The sequence below is a fragment of the Lithobates pipiens genome, unplaced genomic scaffold (genome assembly GCF_037356315.1).
Source record: "Lithobates pipiens isolate NorthernLeopardFrog02 unplaced genomic scaffold, aLitPip1_a1.2 Scaffold_22, whole genome shotgun sequence".
Taxonomy (NCBI): Eukaryota; Metazoa; Chordata; class Amphibia; order Anura; family Ranidae; genus Lithobates; species Lithobates pipiens.
This window is the reverse complement of record NW_027507784.1, coordinates 345,457,517-345,485,145: the sequence shown is the minus strand read 5'-3', so window position 1 is coordinate 345,485,145 and position 27,629 is coordinate 345,457,517. Positions and strand designations below refer to the sequence as shown.

Below are 27,629 nucleotides of genomic sequence, written 5' to 3'. Positions count from 1 at the left end.
AAGCATTTTTTTTAGTCTTCAGAGTCGTCTTCCTTGTTAAGCTTTCTCCTAGGTGGTCCTCCATAATGCCAAGCATGGTACGGACCCGAGAAACTCAGTGCCACACAATGAATCAAGGGTTTCCTGGTGACGCCCTCTAAGGGGGCGGGCCCATGACGCCCTGCATTTACTGTATTGTCTTCAGCCTTTGGGTGTCATTCATCCAGGAAAACTGAGGACATCTTGTGGCCAAAAATAAGCATTGCAGGGGACATGAGTATAACAGCCAGTGTTTTTTTTTCTTTATTTTTTTTTTTTTCTTTACTAGCTGGTACTGGGGGTGTCATATCAACTGAAAATGAAAAAAAAAATTGAAAGGAGTCGGGCTTTAATCATGCTTTTTATAAATGGGTCCCTAGTGTATATGTTATAGCGATTCACGTTAAACCATGGCGCCAAGCTGAATAACAGATATGGCATATTATGCATAGTCTCATTGGTCCAGCTTGAACCAATATAAGTGTGTATGTGTCATACCCAGCCAATCCAAAATGTACTTTCAGCTGCGCATGCGTGGCTCTGTATACATTATTGCTGACAGACAGGGAAAAGCATTTATAACAGAAGAGACCACTGCGACCGCAGAGTCTGTGTCCAGGGCTGATCCTTCGCTTGCGATCGCTGAGTGGCTGCGATTAGCTGCGGGAGCCAGCAACCCCCCCCCCCATTACTTTCAATAGGGCTGCCCCCTGCATCTGACCCCGCTGGGGTTCTCGCATATAATCAGTGTTTGAGACCTTCAGAACATGAATCGTCTGATCCAATAGCATTCCAAGGCTAGGTTCACACTGCTGGGGGACAGCGTTTAAAATGCATGAGTTCCCATAACCTGAAACGCGCTGCTCTTTTGCAGATGCACAGGGGTGACATTCTTACCCCCCCCAAGTATATGAACATGCAGCATGATTTGTGGGAAACCGCATGTTGCAAAAGCCGCAATGCAATCTCTGTGCAGCTGTGATTTTAAATGGTTGCAGGGACCTTTCCCCCGGCATTTCCCCGCACATGCCGCAGACCATTCAGATAAATGGATTGCTGAGAGCCGCACAAAATGCGACAACCTCCATCGCTGAGCTCTCTTCTCATATCATTGCTACAGAATATCACAAAATGTTACAAATGTCACTTTACGTGATAACAACAAAGTGGAAGATGTAATGAGCGGCGACTCTGTGCGTTTTGGGATGAGCGTCGACTCTGTGCGTTTTGGGATGAGCGTCAACTCTGTGCGTTTTGGGATGAGCGGCGACTCTGTGCATCTTGGGATGAGCGGCGACTCTGTGCGTCTTGGGATGAGCGGCGACTCTGTGCGTCTTGGGATGAGCGGCGACTCTGTGCGTCTTGGGATGAGCGGCAACTCTGTGCGTCTTGGGATGAGCGGCAACTCTGTGCGTCTTGGGGTGAGCGGCGACTCTGTGCATTTTGGGATGAGCGGCGACTCTGTGCGTCTTGGGATGAGCGGCGACTCTGTGCGTCTTGGGATGAGCGGCGACTCTGTGCGTCTTGGGATGAGCGGCGACTCTGTGCGTCTTGGGATGAGCGGCGACTCTGTGCGTCTTGGGATGAGCGGCGACTCTGTGCGTCTTGGGATGAGCAGCAACTCTGTGCGTCTTGGGATGAGCGGCAACTCTGTGCGTCTTGGGGTGAGCGGCGACTCTGTGCATTTTTGGATGAGCGGCGACTCTGTGCGTCTTGGGATGAGCGGCGACTCTGTGCGTCTTGGGATGAGCGGCAACTCTGTGCGTCTTGGGATGAGCGGGAGCTTTTTTCGTTTTGGGATGAGCGGGAGCTTTTTTAGTTTTGGGATGAGCGGGAGCTTTTTTAGTTTTGGGATGAGCGGGAGCTTTTTTAGTTTTGGGATGAGCGGGAGCTTTTTTAGTTTTGGGATGAGCGGGAGCTTTTTTAGTTTTGGGATGAGCGGGAGCTTTTTTAGTTTTGGGATGAGCGGGAGCTTTTTTTCGTTTTGGGATGAGCGGCTGCTCTGTGCGTTTTGGGATGAGCGGCTGCTCTGTGCGTTTTGGGATGAGCGGCTGCTCTGTGCGTTTTGGGATGAGCGGCTGCTCTGTGCGTTTTTGGGATGAGTGGGAACTCGCCTTGTGTTGAAGCTTTATACATTTTCTATCATTAGAGATTTATGAAACAAGTTGATGCAATTTATTTATTTTCAGAGATCTTTTCCTTTCAGACCGCCGTCGTTCTTCTTTCACCTCTGATGCGTTTTCTCCTCTTCATCGCACCAGCGATCCGACGCGGATACTTTGTAACGCGGAATATTATTCTTCCTGAATATCTTTGATGGATTTCTTCAAATCTAGGACATCTTGTTCCGTTTGACTCCTTTTATGTCCGGAACGTTGTCAGAAAAGATTTGGCTTAATATATATTTTATGCGATTTACGGTGAGCCGTGCAATTCTCGTCCTGTCAGCGGGATGACTGATCCCGGCAAACGCTGCGTCTGCCAAACAGAAAAGCGTGCAAAGTTCAGCGCTCGTGACGGCGACCTCTGGAGGTTATCGGACGGGGGCGGGCTTGTTAGGGGCGGAGCTTGTTGGTGATGGGGCCCTGTTGCTGTTTTCTGGAGGGCCCCATAAACTGCCTATGAGGGTCAAAATGAATCATTTTTGCCTCCTGGGAAATAACGATTCTCAGGTTTCTGCACGTTTCTGAAGTGGCTTGGGGCAAGTCGCGCGCCGCCCTTAATTCAGCGAATGTTTTTTGGTAGGTAGACGCCATTTTTTTAAAATATATTTAATCCTGAGAATGAAAATGTGGCGGCTGCGGTTCACACCATGAATCGCACAGGTATGAGCTGTGCACCCCTGTGCGATTCGCATGCGATCTGGGTGCAGTGCGATTTCAGCTCATTCATTGCGTTGGACCGCACCAACTGCTACTGTACCATGAGATCCGGTGCAGGCCAACGCGCTGCGTTTGCAACGTCGTTAACACTGACACCCGCTGCAGATCGTATACGGAGTGCGTTTTGAATGCGGTGCAATGCGCCTCGAGCGCCAGTTTTCTGCATCGCGTTCTGATGGGAAGTGGCAAAAAAAGGTGAATGTGGGCAGTCAGGAAGTGGTTAAGCTACTGTTATTGCCCCCCCCCCCCCATACCGTAAGAGTAAATGAGCCCTAAAAATATTATTATGGATGTCTGGGTGTGACCAATCGGTGGTGCTCCAGAACACTGGAATTGGTAACAGTCACAGATCCCAGGAAGCCATCAGATTACCACATTTCTGGCAGGATCAACAGAAATTTTCTGGAAAAGATATAACAAAACACTAAGGCTGCATTCGCATGTGAGCGTAGCGTTCTTCTGCCTTTTTTTTGCCTGATTTTTGGCACGTTTTTATGCAAAATTTGTTCATTTTATACAGCGTTTTTGGGCTTTGGTGTTTTTTGTTTTTTTTATTAGCCAATAGAGAAAACTATTATCTGTTGCGTCATCCGTTACTAGGCATTTCAGCTTTCTTAGCTTTTCCATGAGCTTTTATGTCTTTTTTTTTTTTTTTTTTTTTATTATTATTATTTATTTTATTTTTTATTTTTTCATTAGGATTAGGAGTTGGGGTTATTTATTTATTATTTTTTTGTTAGGGTGTTACTACTACTACTTTAATTCATAAATGTGAAAATAAATACACATACATAAAATCGTTAGTAAATAAATGAATACTAAGTTGTAATAAGAAAATGAACCCCTAACCCTTAAAAAAAAAACAAAAAAAAAAACTAAACACCTTAACAGTAAATAAATAAAATAAATGTAGTAGTATTACATTTTATTTTTTTTTATAAAAAAAAAAATATATATATATATATGTATATGTGTGTGTATGTGTGTGTGTGTGTGTGTATATATATATATATATATATATATATATATATATATATATATATATATATATATATATAGCCCCTAAATCCTAACCCATTACCATAAAAATATTATATATATATATATATATATACAGTATATATATTTTGGGTGTGTAGTAGTATTAATAATAATGTGATTTATGTTTTTAAGTATTTTTATATATTATTTAAGGTTAGGGTTAATTATTTCTGTAATATTACATATTTATTTTATTTAAGTACTGTATGATTATTTTTAGTTATTTGTGTATTTCTTTATTCATATATTAGTACTATTTAATTTTTTTGTTCATTTGAGAAGAAAATCGTACAAAAAAAAAAAAGTGAATGGCACGTTTTCATTAATTTCTATGAGAATAAAAACACGGCAAAATGCCTAAAATCTGCCCGATTCGAGCTGCGAAAAAAAAAAAAAACTTTTTATGAGCTTCAGGCGACATGGTGTGGACATGTGAACCGTCTCCATAGAGAATCTTTGATTTTTTTTTCTCCTCCAGCGTTTTGGAGCTTAGGTGTGAATGGGGCCCCAGACAAGTTCGATAGATTTTAACCGAAAATCCTAAACCTCAACTTAACCATAAAATCATCGTAACTCTGGACCCCGACCCCCTCAGATTTTGGATTACTACCCCCCCCCAACACCCCCAAAATCAGTCGTGCAATGGCCATAGACATAAGATCATTGTCTGATCCAATCATTGCTGGATATGGTGACGCCCCCTCCCCCCGGGTACCCCATGTCAGATGGTTTTGATGAGTTGTTGTGGGGGGGGGGGGGGATGAGCTGAGCTCTGGAATGAAGCGTTTTTCTCTCTCGCTCGGATAATGTCATTGTGCAGCTGCGAGCGCGGACGCCGCCAGGATCGCAGCCCCTTCCAGAAAAAGGCTCCTCTGGGGCTCTGAAGGCCGATGCGTCGATCACTCCCTGTTACTTGTGGCTTCAACGTTCGCCAAAACACACGTGCGCCAAACCGCTAATAACTCTGCGCTCGCCGCAGCCCCCTCCCAGCTCCCATCGCCAGCGTTCCGTCTCCCTCTCCCTTCCATGCTGGTCTGCGGCACAGAAGGGGTTAACCAGACTCCGGAAGGATTGTCAGGGACGTCACTGAGCGACTCCGAAAATCTGAACGAGATTTTAAATAGTAGCTGAGTGTCTGTTCCCCCCGGGCACTGGAGGGAGAGAAGGACGCAACCTCCTCTGCAAAATCGGGAACACCTGGCGTGGAAGGAGGCCACTCTCTCCGGGCGAGCGGTGAGTAGATGAGTCCTTCTGGCTTGGGGCTCCGTGCGGGATCCTGTCCCAGAATTTATGGACATGAGGACAGTTCATAAAATCTGAGGACCCGGGCCGAACAATAGAGAGAGACATAGGAGACGGGAAAATGGTTTGTTGTAATCCTCTTGTATTTTTTATTGGATTGTAACGGCACTGCTTCCCTTTTATATTGTAAAGTGCTGCGTAAATTGTCAGGCACTGTATAAATTCTGTATTATTTTAATAATTGTATTTCCGTGTTTAGTGTTCTTTATTTTACAGGAAATTTAACAATAATAATTTATTTTAGAAGGGAAACAAAAGTACATTGTTACCAACATACCGAAATATTGTGCAATAATAATATTATAAACCTAAAAAAATACCCTTCTGTCCGATCTGGGGACTTTTCAGATAGCAATAATTAGATACAAAGATACACATATATATTATATATATTCTTGTGTGTGTGTGTGTGTGTGTGTATATATATATATATATATATATATATATAGTGTTATGTATTCTTTATTATATAAACGCATATAACATAAACATATGTTTAATATATATAATATCATTGGTTATAGAGCTATACATAAATTCACAAATTTTCTGTGAAAGATTAATTCAAATGATCTGTCAACCCTAAACATTGATTGACCGTGATTCGGGTTAATCCTTGAGTTGAGTGTAGGATCAGTATCATTTGGGATGTGTTGGGTGTAGGATCGGGATCAGTTGGGTTTTGTTGGATGTAGGATTGGTTGGGTTTTGTTGGATGTAGGATTGGTTGGGTTTTGTTGGATGTAGGATTGGTTGGGTTTTGTTGGATGTAGGATTGGTTGGGTTTTGTTGGATGTAGGATTGGTTGGGTTTTGTTGGATGTAGGATTGGTTGGGTTTTGTTGGATGTAGGATTGGTTGGGTTTTGTTGGATGTAGGATTGGTTGGGTTTTGTTGGATGTAGGATTGGTTGGGTTTTGTTGGATGTAGGATTGGTTGGGTTTTGTTGGATGTAGGATTGGTTGGATTTTGTTGGATGTAGGATTGGTTGGGTTTTGTTGGCTGTAGGATCAGTTGGGTTGTGTTGGGTGTTGGATCGGTTGGGTTGGGTTGTGTTTGGTTTAGGATTGGGTTTGGTTGAATTTTGGCTGTAGGATCGGGTCAGTTGAGTTGTTTGGTGTAAGATTGGGATTGGTTGGGTTATGTTGGTTGTAGAATCGGGATCGGTTGGGCTGTGTTTGGTGTAGGATCGGGATCCACTGTGATGTGTTGGTTGTAGGAGTGGGGTCAGTTGGGTTGTGTTTGATGTAGGATTGGTTGTGTTGGTTATTCGATAAGGGTCAGTTGAATTATGTTGGGTGTAAGGTCAGGATTGTTTGGGTTGTATTGGCTGTAGGATCGGGATTGGTTGGGCTGTGGTTGGCTGTAGGATCGGGATCGGTTGGGTTGTGTTTGGTATAAGATCGGGATCGATTGGGTTCTGTTGGTTGTAGTCAGGATCGGTTGGGTTGTGTTTGGTGTAGGATTGGGATTGGTTGTGTTTGTTTTAGTATCAGGGTCAGTTGAGTTGTGTTGGGTGTAAGATCAGGATCTGTTGGGTTGTGTTGGCTGTAGGATCGGGATCGGTTGGGTTGTGGTTGGCTGTAGGATCGGGATTGGTTGGGCTGTGGTTGGCTGTAGGATCGGGATCAGTTGGGTTGTGTTGGCTGTAGGATTGGGATCGGTTGGGTTGTGGTGAGTATAGGATCGGGATCGGATTGAATTGTGTATGGTGGGATCGCTTGGGTTGATCATTATAACCTTCATTGTTGTGTTTGGAACTTCTGGATGAATTCTGAGAGACACAGCAGTGCCAGATCTATGGAAGTGATCACATGATGGATGGCGGTGTAGTTGGCAGATGTGGGGTTAACAGGGATGAGTAGGGTGAAAGGATCGGGGTCCATATATCCTGAAACGTGTCACTAACTTGTAGCGCGATGACATTCCGATCGGGAGAGGTCGAAGTGGCGTCAAGCTCATCTGCTCGCTGTTTTTGCCAGAAGCCGAGCCCTGGGGTCACTTCCTAAAAGCTGAAAATCCACACGAGGATGTTTCCCACCCGTTTCCTGGCGCTGTCACAACGCAGGTGCTGGAGAACTGGAAACCATCAATAAAACGAAAAAAACAGCTACAAGCACATCCTATCCTGCGACCGCTGCATTTCCCTGCACCCCGAGTGCCGCCCTTTCCCCCTCCGCCTTCACCACGGTGACCACACACAGATGCTGCCACATGGATACAATTATATCCTCCAATTAACTCCCAGAAGGCTGAAATGTTACACAAACCGAATCCGATGAGACGACTCAAATCTGCTTCTCTGGTTATAATGACCACCGTTTGCTTTACCCAAAAGAAGAAGACTGCATTTTCTGATGCTGCAGAGTTTCCTTTGGAATTCTTGGGTCACAGGAACAAATTTCAGACATGTCACAATATATTACAATTGTATCGCTGTTCAGTAAAGCTCCACCTTTTATCATTAAAAAGCTGTTCTTGAGCTCAAGTTAGTGACTTTGTCTAGGCTGAGATGATGTCATCAGTCTGCCGCAGGCAGGAAAAAGCATTTCCTTAGTCTCCAATCCCCCAGTGACTTTGCCTAGGCTGGAGAAAATATAATCAGTCTGCTGCAGGCTGGGGGAAGCATCTTCTCAGTCTCCCTTCTCCGGTGACTTTGCCTAGGCTGAGGAGATGTCCATCTGCTGCACCACGCAAAGTGTGCGTTAATGCGTGAAAAACGTGCAAAAGAAGAAGTACATTTACATTACTTAGGTGTAAAGAATGGGGCCTAAACCTTTTGGCTTTGCTATGTTTAGTATGGCAGAACCCAGGAAGAAAGTTTTGTTACATTGTAATATTGCTGCAGCCTGGGAGGAAACTTGATACATTGTAAACTGCTGCAGGTTAAAGTGCTCTTTTCTTAAAGTGACCCAGACCTCCAAAAAACATAATCCACCACTGAATGGCCCTGCAATCTATTTTTCATGAAATTTAATTACTGTGTTTTTTTTTTTTTGCCCCTTTGTTACATCCATCGGTGAGCTCCTGAACCTCTCCGTTTCCCCCTCAGTTAGTTGCGGTGATGTACACTGCTCCATTGCAGAGGACATTTCTGAGTTAGGAATACAAACTTGCATGGAATTGTTTTTCTTTTAAACCAGAGTTGGGGCGAGGCTCGCACCTGAGCGTTCCATGCGCAAAAGTCTGATCGTTTATTCTACTTCTGCACAGGAACGTGTTATTCTTTTCTGAAAGAGATGCCATTGTAACCCGATGTGCCAACCAGCACCAAGGAGGAGGAGAGAATTGGACCCGAGTTCATGACCACCAATCAGATGGTGGATGCCGCGTTATAGAACAGCAAATTTTACTTTGTCCCATTGGACTTTCCATTGCGCTCATGTGAATGAACCAACAGCACAACTCTGCAAATGATCATTGCCCCCCCAGCATAGCTCTGGTGTGAATGAGCCCCCCCAGCATTGCTCTGGTGTGAATGAGCCCCCCCCAGCATTGCTCTGGTGTGAATGAGCCCCCCCCAGCATTGCTCTGGTGTGAATGAGCCCCCCCCAGCATTGCTCTGGTGTGAATGAGCCCCCCCCCCCAGCATTGCTCTGGTGTGAATGAGCCCCCCCCCCCAGCATTGCTCTGGTGTGAATGAGCCCCCCCAGCATTGCTCTGGTGTGAATGAGCCCCCACAGCATTGCTCTGGTGTGAATGAGCCCCCCCAGCATTGCTCTGGTGTGAATGAGCCCCCCCAGCATTGCTCTGGTGTGAATGAGCCCCCCCAGCATTGCTCTGGTGTGAATGAGCCCCCCCAGCATTGCTCTGGTGTGAATGAGCCCCCCCAGCATTGCTCTGGTGTGAATGAGCCCCCCCAGCATTGCTCTGGTGTGAATGAGCCCCCCTCAGCATTGCTCTGTTGTGATTGAGCCCCCCCCAGAATAGCTCTGATGTGAATGAGCCCCCCCAAGCATTGCTCTTATGTGAATGAGCCCCCCAGCATTGCTCTGTTGTGAATGAGCCCCCCCCCCAGCATTGCTCTGTTGTGAATGAGCGCCCCCCCCAGCATTGCTCTGTTGTGAATGAGCCCCCCCCAGCATTGCTCTGTTGTGAATGAGCCCCCCCCCAGCATTGCTCTGATGTGGATGAGCCCCCCCCCCCAGCATTGCTCTGATGTGGATGAGCCCCCCCCCCCAGCCTTGCTCTGTTGTGAATGAGCCCCCCAGCCTTGCTCTGTTGTGAATGAGTCCCCCAGCATTGCTCTGCTGCCCGCCAAAGACAGTTTCTTTATTGGGACAGTTTACTCTGCTCGGCCGCCTCATCTATAACCAATGTATAAATCAGTTCCGTACCAATGGGCACAGATGGCGCTGCCAGTCTGAGATCTCACAGAACCTGGCTGGCGTTCAAGCTGTCAGGAAATTTCCAGATAAAAGATAAAACAATCCATTTTCTACAAGAGAAGTCATGATGAAGAATTATCTGACTTTGTACATTCTAGTGACGCTGCTTATTCTGGCGTTTGTCATTTTCTGTCTGATCCGCCGCCCCGCCGCTTAACGCTTCAGCGGCAATGAGCATTTCTATGACATACGTGAAGAGGGTTTTATACATGGACAGAATATTGGAGGAAGGAGCTCCGGGGACATGTCTACATGGAGAGTGAGACTTTAATTACTACGAGGTTTATATTCATTTCTGGGATTGGAACAACATTGATGTCCTGGGGGCATCCTCATCCGCCTCTTCACCAGAGCCACATGGGAAGGCTCTGGATCTGAATGTACTGTGTGTAACACTGGCCACATACTTGCAGGCTTTGGATTAGTCGCCCTCATGCTGCTTCCAGGGCTGTGGAGTTGCATGCATTCAGTTCTCCTGCCAGTGACATCCCCTCTGACCCTCTGGAGTGTTTTTCTTGCATCCAGTTGGAGCGGAGGTCCTCAAAGTTATGGAGACCAGGGCTCTGTAAATTCTTCCGAGTCCTTCCATGTTTATAAAAGTATGGGAATAGAAAATGTATATTGAAATGTTGGAAGACTGCATGGGGCTGGGTGTCAATGTGGGGATATGAGGCTTCTGGAGAAGCATAGGGGGCAACTTTTGGTTATGGGCTCTCTCCAGGAGGCTGGGGGCTTTGCAAGGTCTATGCGGGAGACTCCTTGGACCTGCTGTGGCTGGGGCACAATGTTGGAGGTTTGGGGCACTATGGGCAAGTGGCTGGGTGGCACTAGTGGATGTTGAGGGTTTGGGGGCTCAGTAGGAGACTCTACTGCCCTGCAGTGTCTGGACCCACTGTTGAAGTTGTGGGGCACTTTGCGTAGGCACTACAAGAAGCTAGGCAGCATGGCTGGGGGGCAATGTGAAAACACAGAGGGCTCTCAAATGGTCGGGGCACTGTGAGTGGTTGAAGGGCACTACAGACCACTAAAGGAGATTGAGGAGCACTATCAGGAAGCCGGAGGCTGTACAGAAAGCTAGGGGGACATCTGGGTGGTACTGTGGGAAGTTGGGGGGGGGGGGCACTGTGGGTGTTGAGGGCTCAAATGGTGTGGGGCACTGTAGGAGTCTCTACAGCCCTGTGGTGTCTGAGCCCACTGATGGAGGTTTGGGGCACGATGGGTAAGCTAGATGCTCGGCAGCAAGTTAGGGTGCAATCCTGGGTGGAAATTGCAGGGGGCACTGTGGATGCTGAGATCTCTGAGGGTTAGGAGCACTGTGAGAGGATAAGGCCATGATAGGAGGTTAGGGGGCACTATGGGAAGCGGGAGGCTCTACAGGAAGTTAGAGGGTGCAGCTTGGGTCCACTGTGGGAGATTGGGGGGCACTGAGGGAAGCTGAAGGCTCTACAGGAAGCTTGGGGTGTTGAGGGCTCTCAGATGTTCTGGAGGCTCAGTAGGATACTCTACAGCCCTGTGGTGTCTGGGCCAACTGTTGGAGGTTTGGGACACTATGGGTAAGCTGTAGACTCTGCAGTAGGCTAGGGTGCACTGAGAGGTGATGAAGGGTACTGCAGGCCACTATAGGAGGTTGGGGGCACTATGGAGAAGCTGGAAGCTTGACAGAAAGCTAAGGGGCATGGCTGGGTGGCACTGTAGGAAGTTGAGGGGCACTGTGGGTGTTGAGGGCTCTCAAAAGGTGTGGGGGGGGGGGGCCCTGTAGGAGACTTTACGACCCTGTGGGAGCTGAAAGTCACTAGAGGAGGTTAGGGGAATTTCAGCTGGCTGTGGGAGCAGAAGTAGGAAGGTCATGGCCTGGCGGTTGAGAACCACTGACCTAGTGGGTAGAGATTGGCATGTTGTAGGGCCACGGACCCCACTTGAGGTCTAAGCACACTAGATATTGACCATGGAGAATGAAGGCATCTACGGGATATAATGAGTTTAGTTCCAGGCTGAAGAAACGGGTCACTTAACTGATAGAATCAGGCAGAAAAGAAGTAAATTTACCGAGGCCCTGCCCATCCCCTTCAACTTTGATTTAGGACAGACAACTGTGACAAGGGGAATGCACATCTAAGGGTATTGCAGATTCCTGATTCTCCATCCTGGCCTTTACATGCAGAACGTGTTCTCTGCAATTTAACTAAACTCAAGCAGCGGTTGCGTTCTTCCAGTAGATTGTGATCTCCAGTTATTACATGAGTGCAGTGCATCCTGCCAGTGAAGGGGAGGTAAATATAAGCATCTGGTGTCATCATTAATGTGAACCTGTTGTTTTGCCACCCCTAGGCTGTAGCTAAATCGATACAGGAGCATGTATGTTCTTCAGATTGTGATCTTCACTTATTACATGAGTGCGGTGCATCTTATACAAATCTTGCCAGTGTTGGGAAGGTAAACACAAGGGGTTGTTAGAGCTGTCATTAATGTGAACCTGTTCTATTACTCCTCCCTAGACTGTAGTCAAGCTCGTATAGGGGCTGTCTACTTCCAGCAGTTTGTGATCTCCAGGTATTACATTTGTGCAGTGCATCCTGTAACCTGACCAGCTTTAGGAAGGTAAATATAAGAGCCATTAATATGATCCTCTTCTATTACTCCTCCCTAGACTGCAGCCCGACTCATACAGGGGATGTCTGCTTCCAGCAGTTTGTGATCTTCAGGTATTACTTGAATGGAGTGCATCCTATAAATCAGGGATATGCAATTAGCGGACCTCCAGCTGTTGCAGAACTACAAGTCCCATGAGGCATAGCAAGACTCTGACAGCAATAAGCATGACACCCAGAGGCAGAGACATGATGGGGCTTGTAGTTTTGCAACAGCTGGAGGTCCGCTAATTGCAGATGAATGTTATAAATCTTGCCGGTGATGGGGAGGCAAATTTAAGCATCTGATGGGGCCATCATTAATGTGAACCTGTTCTGTTACTCCTCCTTAGACTGCAGCCCGACTCATACAGGAGATGTCTACTTCCAGCAGTTTGTGATCTCCAGGTATTACATGGGTGCAGTGCATCCTGTAACCTGGCCAGTGTTGGGAAGGTAAATATAAGAGGCTGTTGGGGCTGTCATTGATAAGATCCTCTTCTGTTACTCCTCCCTAGACTGCAGCCCGACTCATACAAGGGATGTCTGCTTCCAGCAGTTTGTGATCTCCAGGTATTACATGAATGCAGTGCATCCTGTAAGGCTTACCTGTGATGGGGAGGTAAATATAAGCTTCTGTTGGCTGTCGTTAATGTGAACATGTTTCAGTATTCTTCCCTAGACTGTGGCCAAGCTTGCACATAAGCTATCGGCTTCAAGCAATTTGTGATCTTTAGGTATTACATGAGTGCATTGCGTCCTATAAACCTGACCAGTGATGGGAAGGAAAATTTAAGGGGCTGATGGGGCCGTACATTTTTTCTTTATCTGATATCTGCCCTGAAATGTACAGGATAAAATTCCACTCTGGTAATTTGGCGGTTTTTACATATGCGCTGGTCGTTTTTTCGCATGACGGCTCTGGCGCACACGGTGGCGGTATTGCGGCAATGATCTGGTACTTATCACCTGAGGTTGAGGCGTAGTGTTAGCTTGTAGTCCTTCAAGGGCTGGAAGTTTGTCAGAGGCTAATGCCCTGTGACGTTGGCTGCAGGAAGCAGGTTTTCCTCTGCTCTGTTCATGCCGTGTGTGTGTCTGTATCTCCGGCAGCTGGCGTTCCTTCACCTCCCGGCGCAGTTTGCCGTCGCTCACTGACTCGTACTTCGCAGGCTGCAGTTAGTAATTTGCCCGCTTCATCTGTCATCTCCCATGCTGTGCAATGGGCCGGGTGAATTTTGCCAGGCAAGCTGCCGCCTCTGGGCAGAGACGGGGGCTGGCAGTGCCAGCAAAATCACTTACGGCGGGTCTCCTGTCGCTGAAACGCATTAAGCCGCCAGCGAGGCGCGCTCTATGGCTTCTAGAGGGCTCCTCATTTAGCCTCTCTTCCTGCCATGCTCGGCTTATTCTGAGCACAGCCGGGGCGATCTCTGCTCTGAATGAGATGGCACAGCGGTGAGCCGCTACGCTGGTGCCACCCGCTCTGTATGCCGCTCCGCTCTCCCCTCTAATTGCAACACAACATGGAGAGGAAGAGCCATACTTCTCCATACAGAGCGACAGATATTGATTGGTCACATTACACTCTAGGCCAGTGGTGGGCAACTTTCTTCATTCTGGGGGCTGTGAGAGTGGCCCCTGACATCACTAAAAGGGCCACACATAATATTCTGTGAATGTAATGTTACAGAAATCTGTTAGAGACTGCGGACATGATACAGGAGATGGTCAGAGACTGCAGACATGGTACAGGAGATGGTCAGAGACTGCAGACATGGTACAGGAGATGGTCAGAGACTGCAGACATGGTACAGGAGATGGTCAGAGACTGCCGACATGGTACAGGAGATGGTCAGAGACTGCCGACATGGTACAGGAGATGGTCAGAGACTGCCGACATGATACAGGAGATGGTCAGAGACTGCAGACATGATACAGGAGATGGTCAGAGACTGCAGACATGATACAGGAGATGGTCAGAGAGCTGAGAACATCCTGTCCTCTCTGCCTGTGCTGCACTCTTATCATATTGCTTCCAGCTTCCTCGGAGGAGGAGGTGTTCTATAGTCCTGTCCTGGAGTGACAACACTGTTGCTCCTCCATAGATGCAGTACAGTGAGCATTGTCAACCTAGGAAAGGAAGTGTGTTACTGGCAGGATCACCAGATGAGAATAAAGGAGGGGGGGGGAGGCACAAAACGAAGGCAGCCTCCACATCTAAGGACTGGAGAGCTGCAATACGTGACTTTTTTTTAATTTTATTTTTAATTTTATTTTTTTAAGCAATTGAACATGATTTGTTTTAAGCATTTTTTTTTTCCCCTGGAAGGGTCGAGGGTTCTGTCCTCTGATGCTGGATGTTCGCGCTTTGTGGAGTGCGGCGCGTTATTTGTGGTTGCAGCTCCTCTATAAAGGTTTTACGGTCGCCGAACAAATGTTTGTAGGTTTTTAGTAGGACGATGCGACCTTCATCGCAAACCAAGAAGAATAGCAGGCAACATTTTTTGTAAAGGCCGCGTTTGTGGAAGGTCTCCGTCTGAAATTAAAATTCTTTTAAAGAAAGCTTTCAACGGAAAGGTGGGGGGGGGGGGGGCAAAAGGGGCTGCTGACAGAAGAATATTATAAAAGAATATATATTACAAAAAAAAAGTAATAAAATAAATATATAATATAAAAATACTTTTTTGTAAGAAATGTATCCTTGAAAGTAATATTTTGCCGGCCGTCATTTGTAAACGTTTTTTACTCTGGACTGTTATATTGTATCGTTCTTAAAAAAAATAAAAAATAAAAAATTGGCAGCTCAAGTGAACCTCTCATAAGGGCTCATGCACACTGCAGCTCGAAAAAAAAAAACTGCTTTTACAAGCATTTGAGCTTTTATTTTTAGCTTGAAGAAGCTTGTGGTTTTTTTTTTTTGTGCACTTTTTTGAGCTTCTTCAAGCTCCTTTTGAGCATAAGTGTTTTCTCTCCTAGAAAGTATTTTTTTGTGTGTTTTTTCTTAAAAAAAAAAAACCAAAACAAAAAAAACAAAAACAAAAGCTGGGACAAAGGTTTTTGCACATTTTTATTTTTTTTTATTTTTTATTTTTTTAGATCTTTTGAGCTCTTTGGGGCACTAGGTCCTCCTGAAAAACACGAGTTAGGCAGAAATTTTAAAAAAAAAATCTCCAATGTCTGAAACCGCCTGAAATTGGGGTTGATTTATTTTTTTTCCTAAAGCTGGAGCGTGCAAAATCTGGTGCAACTCTGCATAGAAACCAATCGGCTTCCAGGTTTTATTGCCAAAGCTTATTGGCTCAAGCTGAAATTAGAAGCTGATTGGATGCCGTGCGGAGTTGCACAGTGTTCTGAGTGCACCGGCTTTAGTAAATCTCCCCCATTGGCTAACATGGAGGGGAGTTTCTAGACAAAAAAATGGGAGCTCAAAAGCCTATAGGAGCCGCTTCTTTGAGGTCCTTTTTTGAGCTGCAGCGTGCATAATAGAGCGCCAGCGCTCCTAACCACTGGGTACAAAAATCACGTATATGTGCGCGATCGACTGCAGCTGTATGTAATAACCCCTTTATTTTTATTTATTTTTTTACTGCCAGCGATGCTTTTTCATCTTAAAAGTGATCCTAGCGGCTGATTCGTTTCTGGATTTTTTTTTTTTTCAGCCCCAGCGGCAGTTCTCCGGGGGTGCCCTGGATTTGGCTGTGTCACCGGGTTACCATAGAGCGGGCCGGGGACCGTGTGGTCTAGGATAGGGGTCTTCAAACGTTTTTAACAAAGGGCCAGTATACTGTCCTTCGGACTTCAGGGGGTCGGGGGGCGGGCTGAGACCATTGGGGAGTAGAAAAGATCCTGACATTGGTGGGAATAAACAATGCCCCATCATCAGTGTCAGCGGGAGGAATTATGCCCCATTTTTTGTGTAATTGGGAGGAATTGCACTCATCATTGGTGTCATTGGCCCCATTATTGGTATCATGGGGAGGAATTGTGTCCCATCATTGGTGTCATTGGGTCCCATAGCTGGTATAATTGGGAGGAATTGTGCCCCATCATTGGTGTCTTTGGCCCAATTATTGGTATCGTTGGGAGGAATTTTGCCCCATCATTGGTGTCATTGGACCCCATTGTTGGTATCGTTGGGAGGATTTTTGCCCCATCATTTGTGTCATTGGACCCCATTGTTGGTATCATTGTAAGGAATTGTGCCCTATCATTGGTGTCATTGGGCCCCATTATTGGTATCATTGGGAGGAATTGTGCCCCATCATTGGTGTCATTGGGCCCCATTATTGGTATCATTGGGAGGAATTGTGCCCCATCATTGGTGTCATTGGGCCCCATTGTTGGTATCATTGGGAGGAATTGTGCCCCATCATTGGTGTCATTGGGTCCCATAGCTGGTATAATTGGGAGGAATTGTGCCCCATCATTGGTGTCTTTGGCCCCATTATTGGTATCGTTGGGAGGAATTGTTCCCAATCATTGGTGTCATTGGGCCCCATTGTTGGTATCGTTGGGAGGAATTTTGCCCCATCATTGGTGTCATTGGACCCCATTGTTGGTATCGTTGGGAGGAATGTTGCCCCATCATTTGTGTCATTGGACCCCATTGTTGGTATCATTGTAAGGAATTGTGCCCTATCATTGGTGTCATTGGGTCCTATTATTGGTATCATTGGGAGGAATTGTGCCCCATCATTGGTGTCATTGGGCCCCATTGTTGGTATCATTGGGAGGAATTGTGCACAATCTTTGGTGTCATTGGTAAGAATTCTGCCCCTTCATTTGTGTTGGAGAGAATCGTGCCTCAATGTTGGTATCAGTGGATGAACATTGCATCCCAAGGGCTGGATCGAAGCAAGCAAAGGGCCGCATCTGGCCCCCTGGGTGACAGTTTGGAGACCGCTGGTCTAGGAGGCCGAAAGGGACATCATGACGTCACTTCCGCTTATGCAGGTCCGGATGTCTCAATAAAGAGGACCTGTCACCCCCCCCCCCAGATGTTACATAAAAAGGTATGAATAGAGGGGAGGGGCCAAAACAGAATAAATTATTTCTCTGGCCAATGAAATAACACCCAAGCGCTTGACTTGCCTAAATGTGTCTAGACGCCTTTTTTTCTTCTGCGGCGGAGGAAAGGCGTTTAGCTGGACCTTGTGTGTTTGGGGTGCCTTAGAAGTGCGCACCCTGCTGGACCGAAGATGAGCTGCTCTCCGTCCACCAGAAATTGTCTGTCCTGCGTAGTCCTGATAAAAGAATGTCTCTTTCTCCGATAACGCACAGTGAACGCCGTCTCCTCCCGCCCCCTCGCCGCCTCCCCCCGCCCCCCTTCGCCATCTCCTGGCTTGTGTCAGATTGCATTTAATCTAAAACCGTAATAAAGTACCGCGAAGCCGCGTGATCCATCTTGCCGTCTCATTTTATTTATTTTTTTCCTTTTCGGCTGGTAAACCAATTTAAGAATTAAATGTAAATGTGCGAACATTAAGCCTTGTGCTTACTCGGCTCTTCACGTTCTAATTCATGTTGCATATATTATATTTACTGTTGCAGCAGGAATTTCATAATGAATAAAACTCAATAGAGGCCCTTTAATGGCTCAATTATGAGCCGCTCGCTGCCTGCGTGAGGTTCGAGCGCCGCGCTTTCCCCGCACGCTGAGACTACAATTATATTATATGGAAGAAGGCGGAAAGGTGGTGACGGGATACCTCAGGAAAGGAGAGCTAGAGGAAGGAGCAGAGTCCTCCAGCAGAGTATTTCAGGAGAGGGGATAACTCTCCTCTCCTGAAATACTCTGCTGGAGGACTCTGCTCCTTCCTCTAGCTCTCCTTTCCTGAGGTATCCCGTCACCGCCTTTCCGCCTTCTTCCATATAATATAATTGTAGAGGAAGGAGCAGAGTCCTCCAGCAGAGTATTTCAGGAGAGGAGAGCTAGAGGAAGGAGCAGAGTCCTAAAGCCGAGTATTTCAGGAGAGGAGAGTTGTAGAGGAAGGAGCAGAGTCCTCCAGCAGTGCAGAGTATTTCAGGAGAGGAGAGTTATAGAGGAAGGAGCAGAGTCCTCCTGCAGAGTATTTCAGGACAGGAGAGTTGTAGAGGAAGGAGCAGAGTCCTCCAGCAGTGCAGAGTATTTCAGGAGAGGAAAGTTATAGAGGAAGGAGCAGAGTCCTCCAGCAGAGTATTTCAGGAGAGGAGAGTTATAGGGGAAGGAGCAGAGTTCTCCAGCAGAGTATTTCAGGAGAGGAGAGTTATAGAGGAAGGAGCAGAGTCCTCCTGCAGAGTATTTCAGGAGAGGAGAGTTATAGGGGAAGGAGCAGAGTCCTCCTGCAGAGTATTTCAGGACAGGAGAGTTATAGGGGAAGGAGCAGAGTTCTCCAGCAAAGTATTTCAGGAGATAAGCGTTATAGAGGAAGGAGCAGAGTCATCCAGCAGTGCAGAGTATTTCAGGAGAGGAGAGTTATAGGGGAAGGAGCAGAGTCCTCCTGCAGAGTATTTCAGGAGAGGAGAGTTATAGGGGAAGGAGCAGAGTCCTCCTGCAGTGCAGAGTATTTCAGGAGAGGAGAATTAGAGGCAGGTGCAGCCACCATCTCTCAGCCATTGATGGCGCTGCAATCACATTTTAATTATTATAGATTTAGATTTTACTTTGAGTCCAATGGACACTTTTTTCCACATTGTTGAAGCCCTGATGAAGGGAGATTTGGGACCCCTGAAACGCGTCAGTTGTCCTCTTGTTGTTATCACACAAAACAGAGGATCTTTGATACTTGAGACAATCTCTTTTATTTGTGTTGTCTTCTCAATTTGGGTGGCCCTCTATTTCTCAGGCCCCCCCCCAATCTTGTACAGAGCTGCTGAAGCCAAGCCATTAGATATACCCAACGAGGGTTCTGGGTCCAGTGCCTCATCCCCCATCTCTCCTCAGGTATCCTCAGGCCTTTCACACAGGTGGCAGACTTTACCGTCCCTCTGAAAAGCTATTCACGGTGTAACGTTTTCAGATGGCAGTGGTTTGCAGGTCTTCCCCTGGTCACCCTCCCGCCAGCTGAAGGCCCGTTTTTCGCTCCCAATGGGGATTTTACATTGAAATGATGGCACGTGGCACGCGATTTGCGGTGTAATCCTATTGACTTCAATTGGCGCGTTTTGGCAAGCGGCACCGCATTCCAAAATGTGACATGGCAAGGTAAACTTACAGTAGACGAGCCAATGGGATTGGACCTGTACGACCCCCCATGTTTTATTTGTGGGTGGGCAGAAAGTGAGGGGGCAAAAACGCAGATCTGCCACTTATTTTTACCTCCTGTGTGGACTTGGCTTTACACCGGATTTTTTGATTGTTGTTTGGCGTGGATGAGCCCCTCCATTGACCCCTCCCCCCACCCACCTTCTATCCAATAACATCTACCTGGCCTCCTCTAGCTATTTGGGATCGATAAGCCGATCGGCGAGATTTTAGCACGTTCCATTGTTGGCGGCGGAGAGCGCCTGGGGCAGCAATGCGCAGCAGATACAAGCCTTTCCGTGTTGAGTTACTTGTCTTTGCAGCTCTGCAAAGTTTAACTATTGCTCGGCGCAGCCCGTCCTCTCCTAATTTACCACCCCCCCAGGCTCCCCTTTATTCCCCGGCCCTCCATTCAGCTCCCGCTGCCCCCCGTGGACTCGGCCGTATAGAAAAGGGCAAACTCGTCCCCCAATCAGCCTGAAATTCGGAGGCCTTTTCAGGACAGAGGGGCAGAGAAAAATTTCCTGTGTGTCAGGCACAAAAGGGGGGAGGGGGGGTCCGAATCGGCCTGGGAGAATGGCGCTGTATTCTTGGCAGGGCCGTGGAATGTGGTGAGAGCTGAAGGGGGGGGGGGGGGCCGAATAATGCGGCCGAGGAACAATTATTTATCTTTGGGCCCTTGTCCATCGCAGGAGAGCTGTCAGAGCGCATTACTCCCAACCGCCATTCAGGGGGTCCCAGGGCTCACAGTTGTAGGGTTTTGTCCTGTACCGCGGACCCCCCCAAAGAGCGAGAAAAATCCCCGGCGAGCAGAGCTTAGGCTATGTCTGCATTCAAAATTCTACTGAAAACGCGCTTCGCGTTCCCATGTTTTGGGGGCTCATTCACATGGATAGCCGGGAGGCGTTGGAAGCAGGTGGTTGAGCCGCAGACTTTCCATTCTCAATCGCTCAACCGCGGCAAAAAATGAACCCCCCCTGTTGTCCTGTGAATGTGGCCAAGTGATTGGGGCTGCGGTGCAACTACATGCAATGCACTTGCAGCAAAGTGGTTCAGCATTTTCAGGGTTAAAACGCACGGTGAGGAGGCGACCTATCACCCCCCTGTCCCAGCGACCTATCACCCCTGTTATCACCCTGTCCCGGGGACTTTGAACTGCTCTCTGAAAAGCAATCCAGAGGGGAAGCAAGTACTCAATGCCCTTTGGTTGATAGCATTACACGCCAGGGGCTCCAAACACTCTAAATAAAGGGCCACTCCTTAAGACTTGGGGGGGGGGGGGGGGGGGGCAGACTGTACTCCAGTAGGAGCCAACAATTTGGTATTATGGGAGAAATAGTGCCCCATCATTGGTATTAGTGAGAGGACTAGTGCCCCATCATTGGTATTAGTGGAAGGAATAGTTCCCCATCATTGGTGTCAGTGGGAGGAATAGTGCCCCATCATTGGTGTCAGTGGGAGGAATAGTGCCCCATCATTGGTGTCAGTGGGAGGAATAGTGCCCCATCATTGGTGTCAGTGGAAGGAATAGTGTCCCATCATTGGTGTCAGTGGGAGGAATAGTGCCCCATCATTGGTGTCAGTGGGAGGAATAGTGCCCCATCATTGGTGTCAGTGGGAGGAATAGCGCCCCATCATTGGTGTCAGTGGGAGGAATAGTGTACGATCGTTGGTGTCAGTGGGAGGAATAGTGCCCCATCATTGGTGTCAGTGGGAGGAATAGTGTCCCATCATTGGTGTCAGTGGGGGGAATAGTGTCCCATCATTGGTGTCAGTGGGAGGAATAGTGCCCCATCATTGGTGTCAGTGGGGGGAATAGTGCCCCATCATTGGTGTCAGTGGGGGGAATAGTGTCCCATCATTGGTGTCAGTGGGGGGAATAGTGTCCCATCATTGGTGTCAGTGGGAGGAATAGTGTCCCATCATTGGTGTCAGTGGGGGGAATAGTGTCCCATCATTGGTGTCAGTGGGAGGAATAGTGCCCCATCATTGGTCTCAGTGGGAGGAATAGTGTACGATCATTGGTGTCAGTGGGAGGAATAGCGCCCCATCATTGGTGTCAGTGGGAGGAATAGTGCCCCATCATTGGTGTCAGTGGGAGGAATAGCGCCCCATCATTGGTGTCAGTGGGAGGAATAGTGTACGATCGTTGGTGTCAGTGGGAGGAATAGTGCCCCATCATTGGTGTCAGTGGGAGGAATAGTGTCCCATCATTGGTGTCAGTGGGGGGAATAGTGTCCCATCATTGGTGTCAGTGGGAGGAATAGTGCCCCATCATTGGTGTCAGTGGGGGGAATAGTGCCCCATCATTGGTGTCAGTGGGGGGAATAGTGTCCCATCATTGGTGTCAGTGGGGGGAATAGTGTCCCATCATTGGTGTCAGTGGGAGGAATAGTGTCCCATCATTGGTGTCAGTGGGGGGAATAGTGTCCCATCATTGGTGTCAGTGGGAGGAATAGTGCCCCATCATTGGTCTCAGTGGGAGGAATAGTGTACGATCATTGGTGTCAGTGGGAGGAATAGTGCCCCATCATTGGTCTCAGTGGGAGGAATAGTGTACGATCATTGGTGTCAGTGGGAGGAATAGTGTCCCATCATTTTTTTTTTTTTTTTAACAAAGAATTTTTATTTATGTTTCAAACAAACAAAAAAAAAAAACAGAAAACAGACATGCGTCAGCAAGGTACATACATTATTTTGAGTAGACAGCTAATCAAATGTATCACATATAAGCACAGATAGTTCTTAGCAATGTGTAGAGTCACTAATCATTACAGCATAGAATATATAACCTCCCCGAGACCTCCCCCCACCACACAAAAAAACCACATAAATTTCAAAAAAAAAGGGAAACCCCCCCCCCCTCCCCCCACCCTCCACTCCCCCTAGCCTAAGCAATAGTCAAATGCTTCGCCTCAACCCATGCCGCCCAAATCTTCCCAAATTTCCCAGGGCAGTTCCTGCCCAGATATGTAAGCTTGTAGAGCGGTAAAGCCGCGTTCACCAGGGACTGCCACAGTTGTTTAGTAGGAGGGAGAGGTTGATTCCATTGCAGTAGTATGGCTTTCCTCGCATAGAGTGTAGTGTAAAAAATAAACAGTTTCTTCCCCCAGGAGATATCCAGAAAATCACAGATACCCAGCAGGAGAGGTATCGGGCTAAGTGGAATCGTAAGCTCCCCCACTGCATTAATATCGGCCAGTACCCCTTTCCAAAATCCCACTACCCCAGGGCAGGACCAGACCATGTGGAAAAAGTCAGCATCATCTTCTTTGCATCTGGGGCAGGTAGTCACTCGGTCAGGGTAAATCCTTGCCAGGCGTGCTGGTGAAAAATATACCCGGTGGAGGAACTTCAATTGTATAAACCTGTCCCTTGCAGAAATCGCAAGGGTCAGGTATTGCTGTAAACCCTCCTCCCAGTCCTCCTCAGTAAGCTCCGGAATGTCGCCTTGCCAGAGCTCAAACAAATGGGAGATCCTAGTCTCCTCCGATACGGTCAGCGCGGCATACACCACGGACAGTGTGCGCGTCCCTCCCCCCTCAGGACCAAGCGCCTCCTCCACCGCCGACACCCCAAGAGTCGCTCTAGATGGGAATTTTAGAACGGAAGGCGTGTCGCAACTGCAGGAATCTGAAAAACATATGGTTCGGGAGGCCCCTGGCCTGTTTAATAGCATCGAAGGAGAGTAGCTGCCCCTGGGACACTATGTCCCCCAGTGTTGTAACTCCATGCCTGGCCCAAACAATCGGATCCGGGATGGATTGAAAGTGGGGCAGGCGGGGGTTCCCCCAAAGGGGAGTCCCCGGGGCCCACACCCCTGCGCCCACCAACCTTTTGTTCACCAGATCCCATATTTTAAGCGTCGTACGCATCGGGAGGGTTATCCCAGGGTTAGATCGTGGTCCCCTATAGATCAGGTTCCTGAGTTCCGCATAAGAGCCCAGCAACGCCGCCTCCAACGAGGACGCAGGGTTGACCGGGCCCTCGGAGAGCCACCACCTGACAGTCACTAGGACTGCCGCCCAGTAATATTTCAGAAAACAGGGCAGTGCCAGACCGCCCCTCACAAGGGGCCGTTGGAGGGTTGTTTTAGCTATTCTAGGGGGCCTACCATTCCAGACGAAGGACGAAACAATGCCATCTAGTTTCTTAAAAAATCTAAGCGGGATGTGGACTGGGGTCTGACGGAAGAGATAGGTAAACCGAGGAAGGACCGACATTTTAATTAAATTGACCCGTCCCACTGGCGAAAGCGGCAAGGACCTCCACCCAGTACACCTCTGGGTCAACTGGGTAACCACCGGACTCAGGTTAAGGGTAATAAATTGTTTCAAGTCTCTGTGTATTTCCACCCCTAGATATTTAAATTGAGAAACCCTCTGCAGTTGCCCATCTACTCGGGAACCACCCTCACCATCATGTAGTGGGAATAGAATTGATTTCGCCCAGTTTATACGTATACCCGAGAACTGTCCAAACCGGTCTATATGCGACAATGCCGCCTGTAGTGAGGCTCCGTCGTCCTTGAGATACAACAGGGTATCATCAGCGTATAACGAAACTTTTTCCTGCAAAGGACCCCGGACAATACCCCGAACCTCAGGAGAGGAGCGGAGAATAGCCGCCATGGGTTCAATTGCCAGTGCAAAAAGCCCCGGGGACAGTGGGCACCCCTGCCTGGTTCCCCTATGGAGGGGAAAGAGCGGGGAGAGGACCGCACCCGTACGCACCCTGGCCGTGGGAGCTCTGTACACCGCCCTGACCCAGGAGATAAAGGCTGGACCGAATCCAAATCTACGGAGGACTGCCCACAAATAGTCCCACTCCACAGAATCAAAGGCCTTCTCCGCGTCTAGGGAGGCCACAACCTCCTCCCCACATTCTGCATCCCCCGAGGCCAAAACAGTAAAGAGCCTGCGGATATTAATATCTGTCCCCTTCCCTGGCATAAAGCCAGACTGATCCTCATGGATTAAGGTAAGTATAACCTCGTTCAGTCGCCTGGCAAGGATTTTGGTCAGCACTTTCGCGTCCGAGTTGAGTAGGGAAATGGGTCGGTATGACGAGCACAATTGGGGGTCCTTCCCAGGTTTAGGGATCACCACTATGATGGCTTGTGCCATAGATGGAGGAAGTTCCCCCTCCCGAAGGGACACGGTGAGCATATCATGCATTCTAACTGACATCTCCTCTAGATAATACTTATAGAATTCCGGGGGTATCCCATCCTCCCCAGGGGTCTTCCCCGGCTGCATGGACCCCAGCGCCACCCGGACTTCCGCCAGAGTGATCGGGGAGTCCAGACCGTCCCTGGCCTCAGAAGTAAGGGCAGGGAGTGTCACCCCCTCTAAAAAAACACTTAACTCCTGCGCTGAGTATTGCACCCTAGATGAGTAAAGGGCAGAGTAGAACTCTGCAAAGCAAGCGTTGATGGCAAGGGGATCCGTCACCATTGTCCCCGCACTATTCCGTATTCGAGGGATAGTGGAGATTGGGGCCTGCTCCCTCGAGATCCAGGCCAACAATCTCCCCGTCTTTTCGCCCTGTTCAAAAATCCTCTGCGTCTGAGCCAGTTGACGTTTGCTTGTTTTAGCCACCCTAAGGAGCACCACCTCTCTATACGCTACTTTCATATCCTGAGCCGTGAGCGGGTTACCCGTGAGGGTGAACCGGGTCTCCAGTTCCTGGGCCCTGGCCTCTGCCTCCTCTACCGTGATCTTATCATTCCTGCGCTCCCGACCAATGGAGGAGAGGTAGCACCCCCTCATATAGGCCTTGAAGGCATCCCAGACCATCCCCCCAGAAGCCGTGCCAACATTTGAGGCCCAGAATCCCCGGATTTCACCGCCCATCTCAAAAGCAATGGTGGGATGCTCAATCCAGTACCTAGACAAACGCCATAGTCTATCCCTCTGAGGGGTAGAGGTTTGCAATGTACACAGCAGTGGGGAGTGGTCAGAGATGCCCCAAGGAAGTAACTCTATTCCAAGGACCCTGGGAAGCATGGGGGCACCAGCATAGACTAGGTCAATACGGGAGAGTGTGTTGTGGGAGGAGGAGTGGCACGTAAACTGGCGATCTGATGGGTGTTTCCACCTCCAGACATCCTCCAGCCCAAACACCTGTGCCCAGCGAGAAACTGGAGAGTCTGTGGCCCGGTCAGGCGTCAACCTATCCAGGGAAGGGTTAGGAGGAATATTAAAGTCCCCTGCTATAACCACATTGTCAGTCTGGAATTGGGCTATCAGGGCAGTCAGTTTATGTAGTAGAGACAGATCCGCAGGAGGAGGCATATAAAGACCCACCAGCACCATTTCTATCATGTCTATTGTGGCATGGACCAGTACGTATCTCCCGTCCTTATCTGTGACAATATCAAGAGGCTCAAAATTAAGGGACCTATGGATAAGGACGCTAACCCCCCGGGCATAGCCGGAGTATGTGGCATGATAGTGGTATCCCACCCAGGGCCTCTTCAATCCCATAATCCTTCCCCCCACTAGGTGCGTCTCCTGAAGAATACAGATATGCGGAGCATATTTTTTCATGTAGTCAAAAACAAGAGAGCGTTTAATCTTCTGGTTAAGCCCCCTAACGTTCCAGGAGAGGATCTTCAACGGAGCCATAATCTGGAAGGGCAGGGGGGACCAACGGATACGACCACCCGGCCAGGGTCGGGGCACAAATATCTCATCTTAAATAATGCAATGATATACCTTGTACATTCATTATAGTAGCGCTGTCTATACCAGAAAACATGAAAGCATGTAACAAAAAGACAACAAAAAAAACAGAAAAAAAACCAGAACTCCCCTCCCTTCCCACCCCACACCCCAGAAAAACAGCCCCAGGGTGTTTGAGAACCCAAACCAAACATAATCAAACCCATTTAAAGGAGAAATCTCCCGTGGGGGCGGTGCGTATCAACCAGCACACCTAGGACAGAGTCTCCTGCGCAGAGTAGACAAACTCCAGCGCAGCCGCTTCCTGGAGGCAAAGGAAAAGAAAAAACAAGACAAAAGGGAACAAATCGTAGTGCATGTGGCGCCTCAGATTGAAGTGCAAGATTCTCTTGGAATGTTCCAAGGGCCCATTCTTAGTAGCAACTCATCCAACAGGACGACAACATCGGAGTAGCGGGGTCCAGCATCAACAGTACAGTGTATTCACATCCAGAAGTAATCACGCAAACCCCCCCGGGTATAAACTAGGGAAGGGGTAGGGCCCTAAGGCCCGTTAGACAGAAATATGAAAACATGAACCCGTAGACCCCCCCTAAGGAGCATCAGAATATCAGGTCGGCTCCTCGCCCCCTGCCCAAAACCACTAAGGAAAAGGAGAGGGGCACTCCGACCTGCCCTCCAGGTTCCGAGATGGAGGGACAGAGCTGGGGGGGGGGGGAAATCCGATCCGCGTGACACTGGGCAAAGCTTTGTGATGCTTGTGGACCCCAGTCGGGTAATCACCATCAAAAAATTATCTCTGCTGGGGAAGGGAATCAATCCATCTGGAGGCCTCACTCGGGGCGGTAAAGAAACGAACTGAGTCTCCGTCAATCACTCTGAGTTTCGCGGGGAACATCATGTTGTACTTGAGACCTTTGGTGCGCAGCTGGGCCTTGACTTGGTCGAATGTCCTGCGTTGCCTCTGCGTCTCCACAGAATAATCAGGAAAGAGCATTAATTTAGCATTTTCAAAACGCAGGTCCCCCACCTCCCTCGCCTCCCGAAGAACCAGGTCTCTGTCTCTAAAGTTCAAAAGGCGGAAAATAAACGTGCGTGGCGGGGCGCCCGGTGGGCCACGAACCGACGCCATTCTGTGCGCTCGTTCCACGACAAAATGAGGGGAGAACTCAGCGAGCGGGAGAAGTGTACGTAGCAAACGTTCGGTAAAGGCTTCGGTGTCACGGCCCTCCGACCCCTCCGGGAGGCCCACCAACCTCAGGTTGTTCCTCCTATTCCTGTTCTCGTGGTCCTCGGCCCTGGATTCCAGCGCCTTCACCCGCACCTGCAGGGTACGGAGGGAGGCATCATGGTCGCGGGTAACATCTTCCACGTCTCCAACCCTCCGCTCCACCTCGGCAAGCCGCTCCCGGTGTTTATCCATGTCTCGCCGGATAAGCCCCATGTCGAGCTGTATCTGCTCTATCT

At 48.4% G+C, this 27,629-nt stretch overlaps 1 protein-coding gene across 2 annotated transcripts in view; it reads left to right on the top strand.

Moving 5' to 3' along the window:
• SEMA5B (semaphorin 5B) overlaps positions 1 to 27,629 on the top strand; it is a 492,183-nt gene that overhangs the window by 18,041 nt on the left and 446,513 nt on the right. The window contains exon 1 of one of the 2 annotated variants that reach the window (XM_077449726.1): positions 4,806 to 5,174. The exons of the other annotated variant lie outside the window; for it this stretch is intronic. The gene's annotated coding sequence lies outside the window, so the exon portion shown is untranslated. Of the gene's footprint in view, positions 1 to 4,805; positions 5,175 to 27,629 lie in introns of those variants that run through there. 2 annotated transcript variants of the gene reach the window in all.